Source organism: Artemia sp. Qi Xiang Cuo, chromosome 20 (genome assembly GCF_049724085.1).
Source record: "Artemia sp. Qi Xiang Cuo chromosome 20, ASM4972408v1, whole genome shotgun sequence".
In the NCBI taxonomy this organism is placed as follows: Eukaryota; Metazoa; Arthropoda; class Branchiopoda; order Anostraca; family Artemiidae; genus Artemia; species Artemia sp. Qi Xiang Cuo.
In genome coordinates, this window is record NC_142813.1 from 36065752 (window position 1) to 36088441 (window position 22690).

The 22690-nt window shown below is 36.5% G+C and overlaps 1 protein-coding gene across 1 annotated transcript in view; it reads left to right on the forward strand.

Annotated features, from left to right (window-relative positions):
* The first annotated feature begins 6517 nt into the window (after window positions 1–6517).
* Window positions 6518–22690, forward strand: part of LOC148940152 (uridylate-specific endoribonuclease A-like) — a 63399-nt gene continuing 47226 nt past the window's right edge. The window contains exon 1 of the mRNA XM_089105786.1: window positions 6518–6581. The gene's annotated coding sequence lies outside the window, so the exon portion shown is untranslated. The remainder of the gene's footprint in view (window positions 6582–22690) is intronic.

Consider the following 22690-nt stretch of genomic DNA (forward strand, 5'->3'; position numbering starts at 1 on the left):
GAAGGGATATCCAGCCCGCATTCTTTTGTTAGGTAAACGCATCTTCTAGACTGATAACAATTAGAGGATATTTCATTTGGCATTATAGATTTACTGAAATCCATTAAATGTGCGTTTAATTGCAATTATGCAATGGTACCTGGAACTTAAAACTTTGTGAAAAAATCTTTTACCAAACAAATAAAGAATTTAAGTAAACAATCGTGTCAGAAGTTATTGTGAATATAAACCATCCAATATTTGGAGGTTAATTGACATCAGTTGAAAAGTGCTTTTCCAAAAATATTTTATAATGTTCATATATAGTCAATTGAAAAGTTCAAGTCTTTTATTTACCGACTGTCTTTCAAATTACTGGAGTGAATAACTCTATAGTTTAAATAAATACAGCTACATCCGTCCAATCATAATCAAAGCATTTCAGTGAAAGATTAAACTGTTTTAACACGCTGCTTTTTGGTCGGAGCATTCATTGTTTAGACGCCGAGAAAAATGAAGTTCAAATGAAAGACGAAACCATCCCTCTTATAATGTATGTTCGGTTATTTTTTTCGAAAGAAAAATTGTTTTCATTTAGTTCATTTCTATTCCTTTTTTAATTTATTTTTTAGGGCTACCCAAGTATTCTTAAGAACAAGACCTTCTCCATCCCTTGTGCTCTTTACACATCAAGTTTAAATTTCATTGGACAATGATCAGGGAATTTGAGTTAATTTAAGTGTATTGGCCTTACACAATAAAATAGGATTTCCTGAACAAGAAAGAGGTACTTATGTATTATATGGTACACACTCGAGAATAATCGTAATGAAATTTACAAAAATATGATGAAAACACAACACTTTAGTAACAAATTATGAAAACTACAAAAAAGTTTTAAGGTAGGGGGGTGGCACAGAACGCATTATACTAAATACCTAGCCCAACCAAAATACCATCTCTATATAGTAAATATCTAATAAAAATATACATACAACGTAGATTTCAACTGAGCCTAAGCTAAATTTCTTCAAATTCTGACAGGTATAAACCGGTTATTGTCTTATCTGTAGATCCAAAATCTCGAGTATGTACCATATAATACACAAGTACCAAGAAAGATTTTGTCGCTCCCCCGTCGAACACTACAAGCTGAAGTTCGCCTCTATATGCACCCATATTGTACGCTTAGCACATATATGTTCTTCGAACTTTTTCAGAGTTTCCGAAGTTTTGATAGCAATCTTCACTTTCATTTGAAAAAAAAGTTTTTTTTTTAATTTAGCTTCTCTTTTCATATCCATTGTCGTAATAAGTATGGGGGATAGGCTGCTGACCGCACTTTCTTTCTCAAAGTTAGATTTTAGGGTTCTTTTAGGCGTATTTGCTTACCGCAGGAACCTAGGATTTTTTTTCAAATGTTACTTAGTCTGTTGCCCCCATCTAACTGCGCTTTTTACCCTTAATTTAAACTTTATCACAATATTTTGATACTTAAAAGCCAACGTTTTCTTTAAAGACTCCTAAAAATTTTGCGAATTTCAATATACTAATAACTACTATTTAACAAATTTAAGATAAATGTATGCTGTATGTTTAGAATCAGCATAAAAAATACAACCTTTTAACGAATATATTATAATTAAAATAATGCAATTAGAGTTTCAGTTACCCTTTAATTGAGGTGGTTGTTACTCTGGGCGATTTGAAAATGTGAAATTTCTTGTTTTTATTAACGCAAGCTTGAAATTACCCTTTCAAGGCTCCCAGGCATGCTGAATTTGATGGTGTAATGGCATAGGCGTCATTTGGGGGGGGGGACAAGAGGCAGCTGCCTCTTCCCCAATAATTTGGAAAATATTATTATTTATTAAGCAAACCTAAAAATGATAATTAGCGAGAAACGGTTTAATTCCAAGTTCTTTTTTTTCATTACACAATATTGGACTTGGTTAAGAGGTACATTTTAAATTAATTAATCTGTTAATTAATGAATTAAAATTATCTAATTTCAATTACCTGTTAAAACTAATTAAACTAAAATTAAAAGTAATTTAATAAAATTAATTAAAGTTAACTAATTAAAGGGCAGGCCCATGCCACCGCTACTTTCTTACCATTTGGTATTCGATATCTATAATAAAGTAATTTTCCAAAAAAGTTTTCAGACAGCTTAAAACACGTATTGGCATGTATTTTTCACAAATTTTCCGGGCGAGGGCCCCTGGCAACCCCCTTTCCCCCTAAAGGATATCCCATACCTCCTTGATGTGGACCCCTCTTGCCTCCCAATTAAAATGCTGAAATTACGCCCTTTTGTAATAGTCATCAAGGCTCCACCTATTTTTGGGGCTGTATACCCCTTTGGTACTTGTCAATTATATTGACCACACTCAAGAAGTTTGATTTGTTTGACCTGAGTAGACCGGTTTCTCTGTTTGTTTCTTTGTGTGTAATTGGAGATAATCAGGTTAGGCTGAGTGAAACAAACTACAATGCAGGTATATTTTAACTAAATATTTAATATATAGAGTTGGTTATGTATTTAATATAATGCATTCTTTGCAGCCTAATACTTTCCATAATTTTCTGTTGTATTTTCCACAATGTTGTTACTAAAGTATTATTTGCATTATATTTTGGTATATTTCATCAGGATTAACCTAACTTCTTCGGTGTGGTCTATATAATTGACAAGTACCCCTCATTTTCTAGAATAACGCCAATTTTTTGTGCTATGAGCGTTTATTTCAAGTAAAGTATGAGCGGTTATTACAAGTAAATAACCTAACAATTGCAGTTTTTTTTATAATTTTGAAATGTATTTTTATTAAAATAAAGTAGAGGGTGTAGCTAGCAGTAGGTATAACCAAATTGAATCCGAAATTTTTATTTTCCCCGTATCTTTTTCTATATAAAGTAAGAAAAATCAGATTGAAGTAAATGAAAAATTTTGTGAACAAATGAAAATTCTATTAAAATTTAACCTGAAAGTTTTTGGGAGACAAGGGTAGAGGGTACTAATCGTGATTTTTCCCTGGGCACAAGATAGACCAGAAACGCCACTAAAAGGGCTTGAGCTATAGCGATTGCGGAACGCTGTTTTGATGTCGGACAAATTTCAAATGGATGGTTCGATTTCACCAGAATCTTCACGCGGTTGCAACGATTGGGTAGGTACAAATCCAATTCGAAACCATAAGGAACGTACATAGTGTATTCTGATCTTGGATGATCAATCTAGACCTTTAAGTTTTCGTCCTGGCGTCTCGATTAGGGTTGGGCGATATTGAATATCGATATTGATATATCGATATATCAGAGCAAATATCGATATCGAATATCGAAACGAAAATATCGATATCCAAAACGATATTTGAACATATTTGACTATTTTCGGCCTTTTCTGCTACTGGTAAACGTCCTGCAGAAAAGATCCAACATAGAAAATTGTTTGGGAAATGGGCCAGAAAAAGAACAATGATGTATTTAATCCATTGACTCATACATGCTGACACACAGCATACTTACCTGTATCCATAAGTTGGTATAGCCTGTTCTCAAACTCAAAATACGTTTAGTCAGGAGGACTTCCAAATGTTGCTGAGAACCTCCAAAAGTCCTTGGCTGTATTAATGCCTTCTAAGCTGATAGGCCTTGCTCATATAAAAGAAAATTGGCTTTCTATGCTTAATCTAAATATATAAGACTCATTCAGTTTAATGTTCCCATCAAAAGGTACGAGCCTGAGAAAATGTACGTTATTTTTGGGAAAGGAGAGAAACCCCCCAAGAAGTCCAAGAATGTTAAAGAAAAGCATACCATCAAAGTCAGTATATCATGGAACCCTATTTGTAAAGATTTTAACCTCCCGTCAGCGTAAATGTAGAATTTTTTTTTTTCTGTCAGAATAAAAATCACGGATGCATGTTTATTTATTCCTCTATCTTTCCCCAGCGTGATCGCATCAATTCAAAGGCCCAAGAATGTTGGGAAAGTGCTCGTTCGAAAGAAAATAACAGTTCTAGTTCCCTTTTAAAGTGACCCGAGATATTGGAGAGCCAATAGCCCCCCTCCCACGCCCTTTGTCCCTGAAAACACCCGATCCCAATTTTGAGATATTCATTTTGTTCACCATATTTGAAAGATCGAAAAAATGTTCCTCCGGAGATAGCATGACTTCCCGCAATCTGAGGAACGGGCTCTCAGCTATAACTGTGCCTATTGTGTACGTATAGTATTTTTATTTGTCAGAACACTGGCCGTGGTCGGGGAGGGGGACGGTTCTGTGGGGGGATTTTTGACAGGTAGAATTTCCCATGGACGGGGAAGTTTCCGGGGCTGAACTAACAAGGGGGAATTTTACACCGGAGAATTTGTCATAACTGCTATACGAAATTCGTCATAATTTTTCTCTGCCAATTCAATTTTTGATCTAGAGATTTTCCAAGAAAATTGTCATGATCCCCCCATGGTACCCAGGGGAAGGGCTATAGCCTAAGTTATGAATTTTTTCTGTTGTTTACATATAGTTTCTGTTATTTGGAAGTAAACAGACGTTTTTAGGGAGGGAAATTTTGCGCAAGGGGATTTTCCATGGGCAGGGAAGTTTCCGAAAATGAACTTATAAGGGGAAATATTACACGGGAGATTTTGTCAGAACTCTTACATCAAATTTATTTTACTTTCTCTTTGCTGATTCAATATAACATCTAGAGATGTTCCAGGGATATTATCCGGGGTAAATTTTCAGAGAGGCTAAAATTGCCTGGGAGATTTTTTGTGGGAGGAAGGGAGGTCCCACGGGGGAAATTGTCCATGGGAAAGTTTTCAGTGGGAGCAATTCTTCGTGGCGGAATTTTTCGCAGGAGATATTCCCCATCTCCATTGGATGAATAGAAATTCCTCATCAGAGGATTTTCCGTGGAAGAAACTTTCCATTCGGAGGATGGGATTTCAATAAAAAATTTCCTGTTGAAGGAGTTTTCCGGCATGATTTGTAAAAGATTAAAAATTAAGTGAAAAACAAGTCTTTTTTTCAAATGAAAATAGGCGTAAGATAAATTTCTCGGCGGAATGGTCCACAAGAAAATATCTGTGGAGGATTTTCAGCAGGGACGGATTTTTAGTGAGGATTTCCTGGTATTAAATGAAAACAACCTAAAATTAAATAAAATTTTTTTTTTCAACCTAGGGAGACATATTGAAACTTGAAACAAAAAGAAATCCTACCGTATGCGAGGGGAGTTACCCCCTCTTTTAAAGAGTTCCAATTACTTAAAAACAACTCCTGAAGAACAAGGTCTATTTAAGGGTAATCAGAAGCTTGTTTTTAAAAATACTAGAAAAACATATCTGCTGCGACCCCTTATCATATACAGAATAATGAATGTTCGTTTTCAGTTGTAATATTAAATCATACTTTTATTTTAAAAAACCTGTTTTCTTTTTTTTTATTTTATAACTGAAAGGCAAAACAAATGCTCAAGTAAAAAGCATTAACATGTCACTGAGTTTGAATAGCCAAAAGTAGTCAGTAGGTTATCTTTCTTTACCCTGAGCCCGAGTAATTTCAAGCCTATATATCTCTGATATTCGCTTTTGCAATCGAAGTTTGTTCTTATTGCTTGATTTTGTATTATTCTAAGTTTAAAAAAAAATTGTGCGAAATGCACTGTTGTTATAATTGTTGGTATTTTTCTATAGTCCTGTACACACTCGAGAATTTGGATCTACAGGTACGGGGTAGAAACAACCGCTATGCTTGGGAAATAGATAGGATATAATAATAATAATATAATAATATATATTGAATCTATAATATGCGTACCATTCAGAATCAGGGATAGCAGATGCGGATAAAGACTCATCGCTTTTAGAGGGCAGAAAACGCCAAAGGAGAGAAGGATTAATTTTGGCCCGTGTATATTCTATATCAATAATTTTTTTTAATATTTAAAAAAAATAATCATATAAATTCATCAATCTTATATATAATTTGGGCTTTATATTTGCACACTAGGGGGTTGGTGGGGTGGGGGTTAAGTATAGCGGGGCTGCATGCAATAAGTAACCTAACCTAAATAAACCAAAATACCAACTAAATATTTATTAAAACATAGCTACAATGTAGTTTTCCACTGAATCGAAGCTAATTGTCTCCGTATACAAACAGCAATAAACCGGTTGTTGTATGATTTTATAGATTCAGATTCCCGAGTGTGTAGTGGCTGACAGATAAGTACCCAATTTTTTTTTAACTTTGCAAAGCCAAGAGTTACTCTGAATAAAAACTGATCAGAAATATCGAAATCGATATATCGATTATCGAATATCGAAAGTAAAAATATCGATATTTCGATATATCGTTTGATCAAATTATCGACCAACACTAGTCTCGATTGATTAATGGCTTTCTGTAGATTGTCCTTTCTGCAAAAACACTGCGAGTAGCTCACATGTGACGAAATGTTTGCCGTAATAAAGTTTGTAGATAAAACCGGATGAAGGAGGTGTGCCAAGATCGGAAATGTGTGAATAATCATCGTCTTTTCAGCCTTCAACTACAGTAGTTGGGATTGTTTGTTGGTTGTGAGGTGAAGGTAAACATTTTTATCTTTGATCAGAATTGGCTCATAAATCTTAGAGATTGTCTTTTCGGTTCTATTCGTCATGTTAACTTTTACTTGTTTTTTTTTAACAGCTTTACCGCTTAATCATACTAAAGGAAATGAGCTTGGAGAATTTTACCTCAGTGTGTAATTAAAGTTTAGATTGTCAAGCTGATTAACTTTTGCATAAAAAATACCAAAAAAAGATATGCTAATTAAAAACCGAAAAAGGCACTTTTCTATACCTTTGCCCCTTCTCCTTTGTCTCTCCTAATATACGTTACTGACTGACAAATTCGTGGTAGTCAAACAAGACCGTATCCAGGATTTTTGTTTGGGGGGGGCGACAAATTTTTTTTAAAACCCATCACAAAAAGTTATGACTTTGTTAAGATTTAGTGCTTTTTATAATTAAAGTTAAAAAAAAAGTTTTTTTTTTTATCTGAAAGTAAGGAGCGACTTTAAAACTTAAAACGAACAGAAACTATTTCGTATATGAAAGGGGCTGTCCCCTCCTCAATACCGCGCTCTTTGCGCTCAAGTTTTTATTGTTTTAAAAAGTAGAGTTGTGACAAAGAGTCAAATTGAGCACTGACATTGAGGAGGGGACAGCCCCTTTCATATATGGAATAATTTCTGATCGTATTCACGAGATGGTAAGACAGCAAACCTTATTGATTGATTATATTATAGTAAACCGAAGACTGGCAGGATCAATACAAGATACTAGGGTATATAGGAGTGCTGTTATTGATGTTAAAAGTAAAGATTATCATCTAGTAGTGTCAAAGGTTAATTTAAAGCTGAGATATCGGAAGGGTAACTACCTCCCGGGAAGTTATGATGTTGGTAGACTCCAGGATGAGAATTTGAGAGAAATTTTCCAGGAACAGTTGAATACTAAACTTGAGAGATTAAAATTTGATATTTTGGAAGATGGTTGAAATAATTTTAGAAAAATTATTTGTGAAATTGCTGAATGTGTATCAGGGAAGAAAGCGAGAACTGCAGCTAAGAATATTAGTGAAAAAGCTTTATATTTAATAGAAAGGAGAAAGGACTTGTACAAGAATAATCTGAGTGATAGATCGTATGAAAACAAAAGAAATGTAAAGAAAGTGGAGAAAGCATTAAAATATGAACTATTCAGATTTAATGTTGTTTCTTACTTTTAGTTAAAAAAGTCGTTTTTTCATATATTTAATTTCTGAACGTTTTTCAACTTTTTTTCATATCTTAGAATGCCATATGGTGCTGAGGGGGGGGGGGCAAAAGAATTTTTGCCCGCCCATTTTTTTTTGGGGGGGGGGGCAAAAGATATTACAGGCTGGCTGGTCATTTTACCGACTGTTTTTGCCAATAATTAGCATGATGTCCGTTTTGAATACGATGCGTAAATTCACTGCAGGAGTCGGTAAAACCGTTGCATTTACCAACCAAGATTGAGATTTTGGCATATATCATCTCACTATTTAAATGTTGTTTATTTAACCAAATGGAAAATTGTGGCACCATCTGTGAAATCACGGCAGGAGTCAGTAAAACTGCTGCGTTTACCGACCAAGTTCAAAATTTCTGTAGAGGACATGTCAGTACTTTCGTAGTCTTTATTGAACTGAACAAAGAATTTTACAGACTTATTTGCTTTACCTAGTGACCAAAAATTGGGGGGGGGGTCCCCCTCCCCGATACGTGACGGCCCTGGGGGTAGTTACAAAAGTGTTATAGATAGTCGGACATATACCATCTTTAATTAAAATTATTTTCACTTTTTTTTCTAGGAGTCTTCTGACTCGTAAGCTTCACCACCATCAGGGGAGGGGGCAGTCGAGTTTTTAAGGAAGTGGGCTCATTTTGTTTTTACTTAGATATTTTTTTCAATTTTTTTTTCATATCTTAGAATGTCATATGGTCTTGCTCAAAATGTATTGTTTTCTTGAAATAAGATAGGAAATAAGGAAATACATTATTCAATATATGAAATATTTTCATCAAATGTTTTGTTGCTTAAAAAAAGACGAGGAAATGTTCGATGATGCTGCTCAAAATGTATTGTTTTTTGAAATAAGATCATATCATTAGCAGTAAAGCATTTTGGAGAAAATATATGATATTTTGAGTAATGCATTTGCTTATTTTTATTTTATTCCACAACAATACATTTTGAACAACACCATCAAATATATCTTCATATTATCTCAAGCAAGCATAACATTTTGATGAGAATATTTGATATCTTTGGATAATGCATTTGCTCATTTCCATCTTATTTCCAGAAATAATAAATTTTGAATAAAACCATCGAATATTTCCTCATCTTATTTCAATTAACAAAAGATTTTGATGAAAATATTTGATATTTTAAATAATGCATGTGCTCATTTCCATCTTATTACAAGAAACAATACATTTTGATGGAAATATTTGATATTTTAAAGAATGTATTTTCTTACTTCCCATCTTATTTCAAGAAAACAATGCATTTTGAGCAGCACCATATGACATTCTAAGATATGAAAAAAAAATTGAAAAAAATATCTAAGTAAAAACAAAATGAGCCCACTTCCTTAAAAACTCGACTGCCCCCTCCCCTGATGGTGGTGAAGCTTACGAGTCAGAAGACTCCTAGAAAAAAAAGGTGAAAATAATTTTAATTAAAGATGGTATATGTCCTACTATCTATAACACTTTTGTAACTACCCCCAGGGCTGTCACTTATGGGGGAGGGGGACCCCCCCTCAATTTTTGTTCACTAGGTAAAAAAAAATAAGTCTGTAAAATTCTTTGTTCAGTTCAATAAAGACTACGAAATTACTGACATGTCCTCTACAGAAATTTTGAACTTGGTCAGTAAACGCAGCAGTTTTACCGACTTCTGCTGTGATTTTACAGATGGTGCCACAACTTTCCATTTGGTTAAAAAAACAGCATTAAAATAGTGACATGATATATACCGAAATCTAAATCTCGGTTGGTAAATGCAACTGTTTTACCGACTCGTGCAGTGATTTTACGTATTGTATTCGAAACGGACATTATGCTAATTATTGACAAAAACAGTCGATAAAATGACCAGCCAGTCTGTAATATCTTTTGCCCCCCCCCCCAAAAAAAATTTTTTGGCTAGTAACGAGACTGACTACCCCCCCCCCCTAACGGTGGTGACGCTTCCGAGTCAGAGAACTCCTAGAATAAATAGGTGAAAAATTAATTTAAATTAAAGATGATATATGTCCTACAATCTATAACACTTCAGTAACTAAAAAGAGCTTATAAATATATCTTTAAATGAAAAAACCGTGGAGGAAATCTATGACCCATTCTCCCAACAAAAATAAGATAAAAACATTCTAAATTACTAAGGGTAAGAGATTAAATCTACCAAACTAAGACATGAAAAAAAGTTGAAAAAAAATTTAAATTCAAAAACAAATTGACCCCCCCCCCGCCCTTAAAAATTTGCCCCCCCTCTGATAATGGTAATGCTTTTGAGTCAGAGGACTCCTAGAATAAAAAGGTGAAAATAATTTAAATTAAAGATGATATATGTCCTACAGTCTATAACACTTAAATAACTACCACCCTCCTCCCTCATGGTGGTGACGCTTCCGAGTCAGAGAACTCTTAGAATAAAAAGGTGAAAATTAATTTAGATTAAAAATGATATATATCCTACAGTCTATAACACTTCAGTAACTAAAAAGAACTTGTAAATATATCTTCATATGAAAAAGCTGTGGGGGAAATTTATGACCCATTCTCCCAACAAAAATAAGATAAAAACATTCTAAATTACTAAGGGTAAGGGATTAAATCTACCAAACTAAGACATGAAAAAAAGTTGAAAAAAATTTTAAATTCAAAAACAAATTGACCCCCCCGCCCTTAAAAATTTGCCCCCCCCCTCTGATAATGGTAATGCTTTTGAGTCAGAGGACTCCTAGAATAAAAAGGTGAAAATAATTTAAATTAAAGATGATATATGTCCTACAGTCTATAACACTTAAATAACTACCACCCTCCTTCCTCATGATGGTGACGCTTCCGAGTCAGAGAACTCTTAGAATAAAAAGGTGAAAATTAATTTAGATTAAAAATGATATATATCCTACAGTCTATAACACTTCAGTAACTAAAAAGAACTTGTAAATATATCTTCATATGAAAAAGTTGTGGGGGAAATTTATGACCCATTCTCCCACTAAAAATAAGATAAAATATTCTAAATTACTAAGGGTAGGAGATTAAATCTAATATACTACTTATCATCATTTCAAGTTATTATAATTGGGTTTCTGACCAATCTTCTATGATTACAGAATAAATTATCCCGCGGTAAATTAGTACAGATAGAGGGCGCAGTTGCAGTATTCACTGACCATATTCGAGGGGTTGGCAATTTTTTAGCTCTAGGTAGCCGTGCGCAGTTGTGGACTGGCTGCGGGTACCCAGGCGCTGTTACAGGGTCTGAAACCCGCATACTACTCACTGTATTGGTTATAGCTGGATTGTTATGCCTAAAAAATTGCAGCGGTCTGTAGCTATTACTATTTCATATTCCTAAACCAAATTTACCTAGGCTAGGATACTATTTATCCCTATTTTTCCGACCTGGGTGTTAAAATCTCCTAATAAAAACACTATATTTCTTCCTGGGACCCTGTATATTTGCTCCTGTAACTGTAAGTAAAATTCACCTGAGTCACTAGTATCTCCGTCAGTCGGTTCTACAGGGGCATATACTACTATAACTGATACCCTGAAATTTTTAGTTATAAAATGAGCAATTAGTATTTTATTATTAATACCTTCCCAGCCTAAACAAGACTCAGCATCTTCCCTATTCATCATGAGCCCTACTCCCTGTGTATGTACCCGATCCTTCCTGTCTGTGTAAATAAATTCTATATCACCTAATTTCATGCTTCCTTTCCTTGGGATATGAGTTTCTGAAACATCTTGTAATTCCAGTTCCAATCGTAGGAATTCGTCAGTAAAAATGTGGATACAATAGTTATTTTTTTAACTTCACAATAATCCAAGTTCCACTTTTCATATTGTTTAAATTATTGAAATTATTTTGGTCTCAGGAAAGCAATGATCCCTGCACCCAGTGCAGGACGGGGACCTACATACCTTCTATAATAATAACAATAATAATATATTGCGAAAACAGGCTTGCGCCTCTATCAACAAAAATTGAATAATCAAATACTTTTTCGCTATAATGATTGTCAATCTTGTTTTTAAATGCATTGACTGATTCTGAGTTGACAGTGTCTGATGGTAGTGCGTTCCACTCAGAGACAATGCGGTCGCTGAATACCCATCTACCAACATCTCTTCTGAAACGTTCTTCGGTTAGCTTAAACTCGTGACCTCTCGGGTTTTTATTCTTGAATGTTATTATCTCTTCTGGAGGGATGTTTTCGTAGTATCTGTTGCATATTTTATATACTTCAATAAGATCTCCTCTCAAAAATCGGTATGAGAGACTTGGGAGCGACAATGTTTTCAAACGGTCTTGGTATGGTAAGTCTCTAAGTGATGGAACAAATTTAGTAGCCCCCTTTGGGTTTTTCTATTGCATTGCTGTCTTTTTGAAAAAAATGGTCTGTTTGTTGTATGACCGTATTCGATCATTGGTCTCACTAACGATTTGGAGAGTGTAGAAAACAGTGTTGAGTCAGTAAGAGAAAAATTTCTTCGAATAATTCCCAAGACTTGTGATGACTTAGAGATGATTGACTCGTAGTGCTTGGTGAAAGTCATGTCATTGTCTATTGTCACTTCCAAGTCTCGCGCTTCTTCTTGTATAGGTATCTGTTGTCCTTCAAAGCATTAGTGCCGAGAAACGTGTTTTGGGCCTAGCCGAACATGACAACTTTTTTCTTTATTCACTTCCATGCTCCATTTTTTCATCCATTCTGCTATTTTGTTTAAATCTTGCTGTAGTATATCTGTATCTTCAAAGCCTGTTATTGCGCGAAAGATTTCGTGTCATCTGCATAAAGCAGTATCTCAGAATGAATGTTATTTGGGAGATCATTTATGTAAATATTGAATAGTAAAGGCCCCAGAACACTACCTTGAACCACTCCACTTTTGACTTTTGTCTCATTACTGCTAAGATATCCTTCCAGTCTTACTCGCTGAGATCTTCCTTTCAGAAAGTTGAGAACCCACTTTAGAATAGTATCGCCAACACCGATATACTGTAGTTTTCGAAGAAATTGACTTTGTGAGACTTTATCAAAGGCTTTTCTGAGATCTAAGTATAAAATATCTACCCGCATCCCACTATCCATATATTTTCTCCAGGCGTTTGTAGCGACAAGTAACTGGCTTTCCTTTTTTGAAGAGGGGTATCACCGTTGCTTGCTTCCATGTATCAGGCAGGTTTCCTGTTTGTAGCGACTTGACAAAAATGTAGTGCAATGGCGCTGCAATTCCGCGATCTTTGAGTACTCTAGGATGTAGGCCTTCTGGACCTTCTGATTTGTAAGGGTTTAGATTTTTAGTTTTTTGTAGACCATTTGTATTGTCAGTTCTATTTCTTCAAATTTGCCTGCGACTAGTGGCTGACATTACTCTTGACTTTCATCTTTGTCGCTCTCTGTTGTGAAAACTGCGGATTTAGTAGGTTGGCTTTAGCTATTGGGTCACTGATTGTTAAATTTGCTGCTGAGTTTCTAAGATCGGGAATAACCGGTTGTTCTTTTTGAATTCACGAAGTTCCAAAACGCCTTGCGGTTGATCTTTGAGTTTTCGGCTACTTTCCTCTCCTTTTCGCTTGCTTCTTGTCTAGTGGCTTTCCTCACTTTGTTGGCGATTCTGCGATAATTTCTACGATTACTTTCGGTATCAGTCTGCTTGAGCGTCTCCCAAGCTTGTCGCTTGGTTTTTATTAGGTCAAGGATCTCTCGTTTTAGAGGCGGTCTTTTAAATATTTTGACTATTGGTACATACTTCTTCTTGAGGTCTATGATTACGGATGCAAACCTGTACATGCCATCTACTAGATCTGTGTTGTTTAGTATTTCAGTCCAGTTAAAAAAATTCTAGTTCCTTTCGCGTGGTATTGTAATCACCTTTTGAATACATCCACCTCTCTTTTTACTCATAGTTTCGCAACTTATTATCACCTCTAAGTAAATTGTAGCGTGGTTCGATTTTACAACGGGAGGACCTATAGTAAGTTCTTTTATTAGTTCCGTATTACTGCGTAGGACTAGGTCCAGTAGTGTTGACTTGTCGTTTCCTCGGATTCTTGTTGGTTTTTTAATACGCTGTTATAGGTAATTATCGTTCACTACCTTCAGAAATTCCCTCTGTGAGGGTGATCCGCTATGCTCTAGGAGATGTGGAAGGTCCCAATCTATGTTAGGGTAATTGAGATCTCTAATGGTGAGAGTCGGTTCTGTTAATCTTTGACATATAGCGTGAATATCTTAAAGAGTACTTGGTCACTCACGGCTGTGCTATTTGGGCTTCTGTATACTACAGCCAAATTTAGAGTTGCTTGGTTTGTGTTTGATATCTGAAGCCAAATAATTTCCTGTCCATTTGTTGTTGATGATACTTTCTGGACTGATAAATTGTCTAAGACACAGCAAATATTCCCCGACCTTCTTCTTGATCTATGATCAAGGTGTGGCTTTTGTAGCCGTTGATGGCCAACTCTGGTAAAGTTGGGAGATATCGACAGTGTCTAGGCTTAGCTTCGACCACTGCTACTATGTCTGGGTTCTTTGCTGCAATTTCTACTTTTAATTCTGATATTTTGTTTGGTAGTGAGTAGAAAGCTTTCTAAAGGTCCGACGAGAACACCATATTTGGGCATAGAGTCCCTAGGGAGAACACCTGCGATGTCAGTCCCGATCCCAGACCAAATATGGGCATGGAATCCCCAGGGAGAATGATTGCATAATCGAAGTGGGTCAATGACCTCTTTTTCCCAGGTCGATTTATTTGTTGTTGTTGTTTGGCCATATGCACGCTATGGGAAAATGTTAAGATCCAGGAATAGGAAAGACGAACATTTGTCTCCTTCTAAACCAATCAGAGGCTCGGATACATGCCCCTTCTTCTAGACCAATCAGAGGATCACGTACATATGATTTTCCCGTTGCATAACAATTCACCCTTGGGATTTCGTATATAATGGACATGCAATGCGATTAAATTATCAGAAAGTATTGTGACACAATAGAAACAAGAATGGATATTATTGATGAGCTAGAAGCCTTGGCAGCCACAATTAGCAATGTGAGTACATTTTCGTTTTTTATTTTCAAAATAAAATTATTTTCCTTGGTCACCCTCCAGTATATTTAGGTAAGTCCCCGATCCCCCTCCCACTCTAATACAAAAACTCCACCATGCTATCTTTATAATCGCTAGAAACATAAAATATGTTCTTTTTACCACATAAACCTAACCCCCCTCAAAACCCTCTACTGTTTTTACAAGTACAATTCTTCCAATATTAAAAAATTTATTCTTTCTGTAAGCCTATCTAAAAGTGACAGTCAACTTTATGTCCATCCCTTAGCTATTAAGCCGCTAAATTGACAAAACATTTCCGCAAGATTATAATTAGCTGACACCCTCACAATTGCACTTCCTGCATGTCAATCTTTACGTTAACGGTTTAGCCAAATGTTCCACAGATCAAAAAAGGATTGTTTTTCCAGTCAAATTAAAAACACATTCACGTGGTAAGAGAATGCTATTGATTAACCTATGTAAGGCTACAGGGTTTTGCAAAATTCTATGTTGTGTGTAAGAAGGTAAATGATTTATTTCAAAAATTAATGTCTAAAAATTATTTTTATGAATGAATTTAAAAGGGGGAGGAGGGGGCAAGGCCATGATTCTAACAGCTTCGTTGTAAGGTGAAAACAAACTTTTTATTCGCATGAAAAGTAAGCGGGGATTCGTTGTGTAGACATGCTAACCCTTTACAATAAAACTAATGTGTAAATATATGCGTTGCGTCTCTAGGCGTGTTTTTAATTTTTTCAAGCTTTCTTTAGATAAAGTTTCTTTTATATTCCCAGGAGGGGGGCGTGAAAACAATGGTTTTTAACTTTGATATGCAAGGCTAGAAAGAAAAGTCTTTAGGAGTTGCATGAAGCTTATATTATGCGTGAATTGAATAGCATTTTAACTTATGATCACAAATTTTAGACCTATAAGCTGTGTGTTAACAATCTTTTATATCTTATTTAAGGCCTATAGACTGGAACATTTAATTATTTTTATAAATGGTAAAAATAGAAACATTGATTTCTATCCTAAGGCTATAGACTACTGATTGTCAAGATAGATTTTTTCACAAGTTGTTTGATTTCTAAGCCTAGTATATTTCTAGCGAAATTTTACTTTTTGCTTTGCTGAAAATGCTGGGGAGGGGTCTTCTTAGTGATAAATGTTTTTCTAGACAAAATTATGGTTAGTGGGGGTGGGGATACTAATTTTCCTTCTGTAAAAAAAAGGGGGAAATTATTTTCCATACTAACTTTTTTCTCTTCTTTAAGGCAAATTGTGAAGAATATGTGCCCCCTCCATCTAAGAGAGCAAGAGAGGGTTAGGCAGCCCCAATGCAGCCTGGCAGAAAGTTAAAGAGAGAGTGGACGGATAACTACAATGTCGAAGCCCCACCTACGCAAGATCGTGAAATAGCCGGCCCGTCACCCCCTTATCATACATTGTCGAGGGTCTTAGGAGCTGCCCCGCTTATACAAGATCATGAGGTTGCCCTCCAACACACGCTACCCAGACCATCTGGCACCCAAGTGCAGCCGGAATTTGCAAATGTGAGCATTTTTTTCTTACCTAACTTATCAGGTATATCTAAACATAACCATTTTTCATCGCGCAGTAAAAGTGTCTCAGAGATCTTCAAATATAAACCCCCCGACCCCAATCATTGTTTTAAATTTCTCTGCTCCCCCCTCCCTCAGAGATATCTAAATATAATTTTTTTTTTCTTTATCAAATCACTCTCTTTTTCTAATCTTTCCAATTTTCTCTGTTCCCCCACTGTAGGCCAATAAACTGTTGCTATCTCTTCGCTATCTCTTAATAATATTTTTAGTTAATTTCTAGTCAATTACTGTTAGAGAGCCTTTTTATCTCAAAATGCTGTTTTTCGCAATTGAATATTATAGTTTTAATTTTTGACATAAAGCTCCGCGCAAGCTTATAAATAGTTTTGTCACCCCTTTTCCTGTTTTTTTTCAAACATTAGTGGTTAGGTTAGGCAATCTAGGTTTTCAATGCTTTTTACGTAATTTTGTGTATGTCTGAAAATAGCGGAGAATTGCAATTGTTTTCAAAATTAGCGATAGATATTTAGGACATTGGAATTCTATATTCTATGTAAGAGCGAAACATGTTATTCCCCCAAAAATAATTGCTAACAATATTTTTATGACATTGCTGAAAAGGGGTGGAGGGGGATTGTTTTTCTCCATCAAATTAAAACGGTTTTTCAGACAATTGCAATAATTAAGTGCAGGCCTACACAATCTCTATTTGGAGAAGTGAAACGAGTTATTTACAAATTAAGGTCTAACAATATCTTTAGGACATTGCTGAAAGGGGGAGGGGGACATGCCTCAATTCTATCACCATCATTGTAAAGTGAAAAAACAAAAAACTGTTTCTTCACGTGAAAAGCTATGGGGATGGAATTTCTAAGAAAAAGATAGCTTTTTGCGCCGCGGGACCCGGGAAGCATGGCGGTCACTATGGAGACCGGGAAGTGCCGCGGGGCCCGGGAAGTGCAGCGGGATGCGCCGCGATGGCCTGCTGGGGGGGACATTAAAGAATGGAAATTGGGAGGGGTGGAGTTATTTGAACAAAATCAAATTGCATTCTATGTCATGCGTTTTACATTGTAAATATCTTATATTAAGTTGGAAATTGCAACTTTCAGAATATCGATGGAGAGAGAACAGTGAATTAACCAAATGCTACTATGTGAATACTGCTACTACTGCTAAGCGCGTTTTAAATAATACGTAAATAATAATCCAAATTTGTAAAGTAGGGTGATTTGAACACATTAAAAATAAGCTATTTTTCATTTATTGGTTACATAGGTACCTTATTCCATGTCACCGTTCCCATAAGTTGATAAAGAAGACGATGCTCTGGTGGACTTCCACAGCAATTTACCATGGAGTGGTAATTCACATCAAATTTCAGATAACTATGATGACTTTTTAGCTGATTATTTTAATGTAGATTATAGCACAGTTGAGCAGGGGGACTTACCTTAGCTGAGTCCAAACACACTGCAGCTTTTGGATGATTTTACAAATGAATTAACTGAGAACCCTCCCCCCACTGATAACCTACTTCCACTTCAAACAACTGAAGTGGATTCCCATACCCCAAATATTGAACACTGTGGAGGGGGAGGGGGTGTTGATGATTTACAAGCGGGGGAGGGGGAGGGGGGTAATGTAAAATTTACAACTATTCCCGAATTTCAATTATCAAATACAATTTTAAATGCAATAGTTGTCTACACTGCGACTTTTGGGGATCCGTTTAATTCACTTATGGGGGGTAATTTTGTGTTTGACCCCGTAGAAATTGTGCATGACTATGTAGATAGAATTCATGCACTGCTGGAGAACCAAATTCAATTATGGGAAGGGGGAGGGGTTCAATTAAGGTTTCCATTGTTTTAAAGGTGTTCTATTTAAACGAGGGGAAAAGTAAAGTTTACCACCATTATATACGCTTCGATATGCTTCTTATCTATCCAAGCTTTAAGAATTTTTTGGATGTTTTTTCCGAGTGGGTTGCTAAAACAATAGCGCATCTCTATAACTTCCATAAAATTGGGAGCGACTCTGTATTTCTTTATGTTGAAAATTTAAGTATGAATATTTCTAAAGTTAAGAAAGGTTTTATTTTAAAAGGGGGGCAGGGTATGAGAGGTCAATAGTTTTAAATTATAATCCAGATTTAGTAGGATGTCAAGGTGTCCAGAAGATCTGTTTTGAAACAGGTCATAAATGTTTCAAGTACGCTTTCCTCATATCAGCATTTCAGCCTCTAGCAGATGACGCTACCAAGACGAATTTAGACAATTGGACTGTACATGGGAAAGAAGGGTCCAATTTCCCCATTGTAGATTTCACTTGTTTAGAGGGAAAATACCCAGTAACGCTAAGATCTATGGACTTTTTTGAAAGGGCTAATGCCAATTTAAATATCGGCACTGCTTAGGTTCAGTTTGAAACTTAATTTGAAGATGGGGCTCGTTCTGAAAAGAAGGGGGTGGTTTTCCTTTTAAGGAGCTCGTCAATTGATTTGGTCAGACACTGGGTTTGGTTGTTGTACACACCACCATGTAGTGACCTTGCCAATCCAATTGGCCATTTGAACCCGATCACAGACATTAGTAGCGTTCTGGGGGAGGGTAAGACTAGGGGGACCCGTTTCTACTGTCCAACATGTCTGTCTAGATTTTGGACAGAATTAAAACTGCAAAATAATATGAAGCATTGTTGACGGCATGGCTACCAGACAGTGGAAACGGTTTCAGGGGATAGGGCCATTTTACGCTTTAAAAATTTCCAAAAAACCCTCCTCCAGTGCTACAAAATATCTTTGGACTGTGAAGCTAAGCTGGTGGAAGTGAAAGAACCTTGATTTCCAAACCGAATCAAAGAACATCAAGTTCTTGCATTGTCATTTGTCCACGCGCAAAGAGACAATTCTAACAACATGCGGTTTTTACAAATAGGAGCAACAGTAGATGAGGGGGAGTGTATGATCAAGGCACTGCCGAAACGAATGGGTGCCGCTAATGGTGCAATTTCCCGTTTGAGAAATACACATCATCCTCTGGGGTTGTCTGCAGATGACCGTCTCGAGATTAAAAATCAAAAATATGTTGGGTTTGTAAGGGGGAGTTTGTAGAGGGGGATAAGGGGACTAAAGGGAAAAGAGGGGGGAAAGTCAGAGACCATAATCACTTGTGGCAGGAAATATCCTCTAGGGGTAGTAATTTTAGAGGCGTTGCGCATCAATCGTGTAACTTAAATGTTAGCCAGCAGTTTTTTATCCAAGTTTTTAGTCATAAAGCACATTACGACTTGAAGCTTATTGTATAAGAGCTAGCAATCTTGCCCAGGGAGGGAGGGGGAGTATACAGTCCATGGGTAAATAATTCATTTACCTATAACATTAATCCCAAATTGGATAAGGAGTTGCTGCTTCTTGAGCTGAAATAGCAGTCAGTAAATAAAAGGCATACGTGTTGGAATAAAATCAGGTTTCTAAATTCCTTTAGTTTTTTTCTCAATACATTCAGTCAATTGATTAGCTTGCAGAAAAGTAACAATTGTTCTTGTGTCCTCTTGCTTTGACAGCACTTTCCAACAACGTGGATACAGGCCTAATAACATGCTAAAATACATCTACATGTAACAAGTACTTTTCTGACACTCGCTAACGTGAGTCGGCACTGGCTCAAATTGAAGCTTTTTAGAATTCACTGACCAGCAATGAATGCACAGCCGAGGAATATGAGTTTGCCAAGAAGGTATGGATTGAGGGGAAGTGTAAAAATGGGTGGGACTATTGTAGACTCTACTTGGCCAGTGACGTTTTAACTCTGTTGGATATAGTCTGTAAGAACACAGACCAAATATATTCAGAGTTCGGGTTAGATATAGGTTATTATTTTCCCACACTACATTTGGTGATGAATTTGATTTTAAAAATTAGTAGGGAGGAAATAGGCCTAATCACCGATGTAGATCAGCACCTTTTGTAGAGCGTTCAATGAGGGGAGGGTATGTTTTTTATGGGGACCGCTTCTTGTCAACCGATCCGAGCGGACAAAACACCGGTGCAAAGTCAAATGCAGTGTTCTTGGACATGAACTCATTGTACCCCTCGGCAATATCTCACTACTCTTTGCCGTGTGGGAACTATCAATGGCTTGAGAATCCTTGTGAGTTCCCCGACATTACCACCGTCAAGGACAATAGGCCACAAGGATGGTTCTTTGAAATTGACGGGCACATTCCACTGGCACTTCACGATTCAGTCAGAGATTTTGTTTTTCCCTGTATCAATCGACCCGTGAGCAGGGACTCACTGAGTCCCTACAATCGATCACTGGTTGAGGATATGGGGATGCACTGGACCCCCTCTAAGCAAAAACTGATTGCTGATTTGGACCCTAAGGAGAATATCGTTGTTCACCATGTGCTTTTGCACTGGATGGTGAACAATGGTTTCAAGATCACCAAAATACATAGGGTCCTGCAGTTCAATCAGAAAGCATACTTGAAAACGTTTATCGAAACTTTTGTCGATAAACGCTCTAGGGCAAACTCCAAGGTAGAGGAGAAATTGTACAAACTCATTCTAAATTCAGCGTTTGGCAAAATATGGGAAAGCGTAAGCAACACATCTCGTTGTGATGTCGTGACTGACCCACTAGAGGGTGCACGAAGTGTTTCTAATCCTAACTTTACATCGTTCACGAGCAGGCATGGTTCTTCTACACAGGAAAAAGCGAAATGTGGTACTGAACAAGAATATAGCAGGAGGTAGTTCAGTAATAGAAATTTCCGAAAGGCTCATGTTGTCGTTTTTTTTAAAAAGTTCGCAAGGTGCAATGGCCACGGGAGGGGGAAGTTCAAGTTTACTATGGGAATATAGATTATCTGCTGTTGAATGTAGAACCCAAAGATTTATTGGGTGGTTTAGAAAAGGGGAAACACATCAGCTTGCGGATGGATTTCACCAACTGGAATCTATCTCTTTACCCTGAGGTGGTGATACGTTAAGCCTCCAACCTCCACCTAATGTTGGAATCAGAGAAGGGGAATGATTTGATATCCAGGGGGGTTTTCCCTTGTCCCAAAGTTTATTGCGTTCAAACATATAATGGGAACAAAAAGCATCCGTGTAAAAGGACACCCACACGTTTTTTAAAGAGCAATTTTAGCATGAGTATGTACGAAGATTATAAAGAAAGTAGCATATTGTTAAAAGAACACATTTATGTGATTCAGTATCTTAGGTACAGAAATTATACCATAAGAGTGGAGAAGAATGCATGTCGTGTATATCTGACAAAGTCTATGTACTCGAGAATAGTGTGAGTGTCTTGCCACATGGCCACTACTGTATTTCAGACCGAGTTGAATGCATAGACTATCGCAATCAACTTGGTCTGGATAAATTAACCTAACCAACCTAACCAACTAACCAACTAGCCTAACCACCACCACCAACCTTTCATAAATTAACTACTCTAACCCGTTCATAAATTAACTAATCCACTCTCACCATCACCACTGACCCAACCTAACCCAACCTAACCCGTAGCAGCAGTGACGACAACTATTGTGTACAGTTTTTTTCCACCGCGGCTCCCGGGGGGTGGGGAGTCCCGCCCGCGGCTGGCTCCCGGGGGGTGGGGGGTCCCTTCCCATGGCCTTTCCCGGGGGGTGGGGGGTCCCGCCAGCGGCCGGCCTTCAGCCCCATGACCCTGGAGGGGGGGGGGGGCCACACTTTTAAATTCATAGTGTTCAACTGTGCTATCAATTTTTTTAAAGTTTATGTGTTTTTTTGTTGTTGTTTTCAAGTGTTGTTGTTGTACAAAAAAGTGTTGTTGTTGTTGTACAGAAAAGTGTGCTACTGTGTGTACTAATGTACATAAAGTGTTCTTGCTTGACAAAAAGTGTTTTTAAGACAATAAGTGTTGTACGGATAGTGTTGTGTTTTTTTTTGTACATAAAGTGTCATTTTTATCGTTGTTCATGTTGAACAAATAGAGTTTTCATGTTACAAATAAATGACCATGAAATATTGTTGTTCTTGTTGAACATAGTGTAATTTTTATGTTGTTATTGTTCATGTTGAACAAATAGAGTTTTCATTTTGCAAATAAATGATCATGGAATAATGTTTTTGTCAGGTTCTTATTGTACATAAAGTGTCATTTTTATTTTGTTGTTGTTATTGTTCATGTTGAACAAATATAGGTTTCATGTTGCCGAAATAAATGACCATGAAATATTTTTTTTTGTTGTTCTTGTTAACGTAGATAG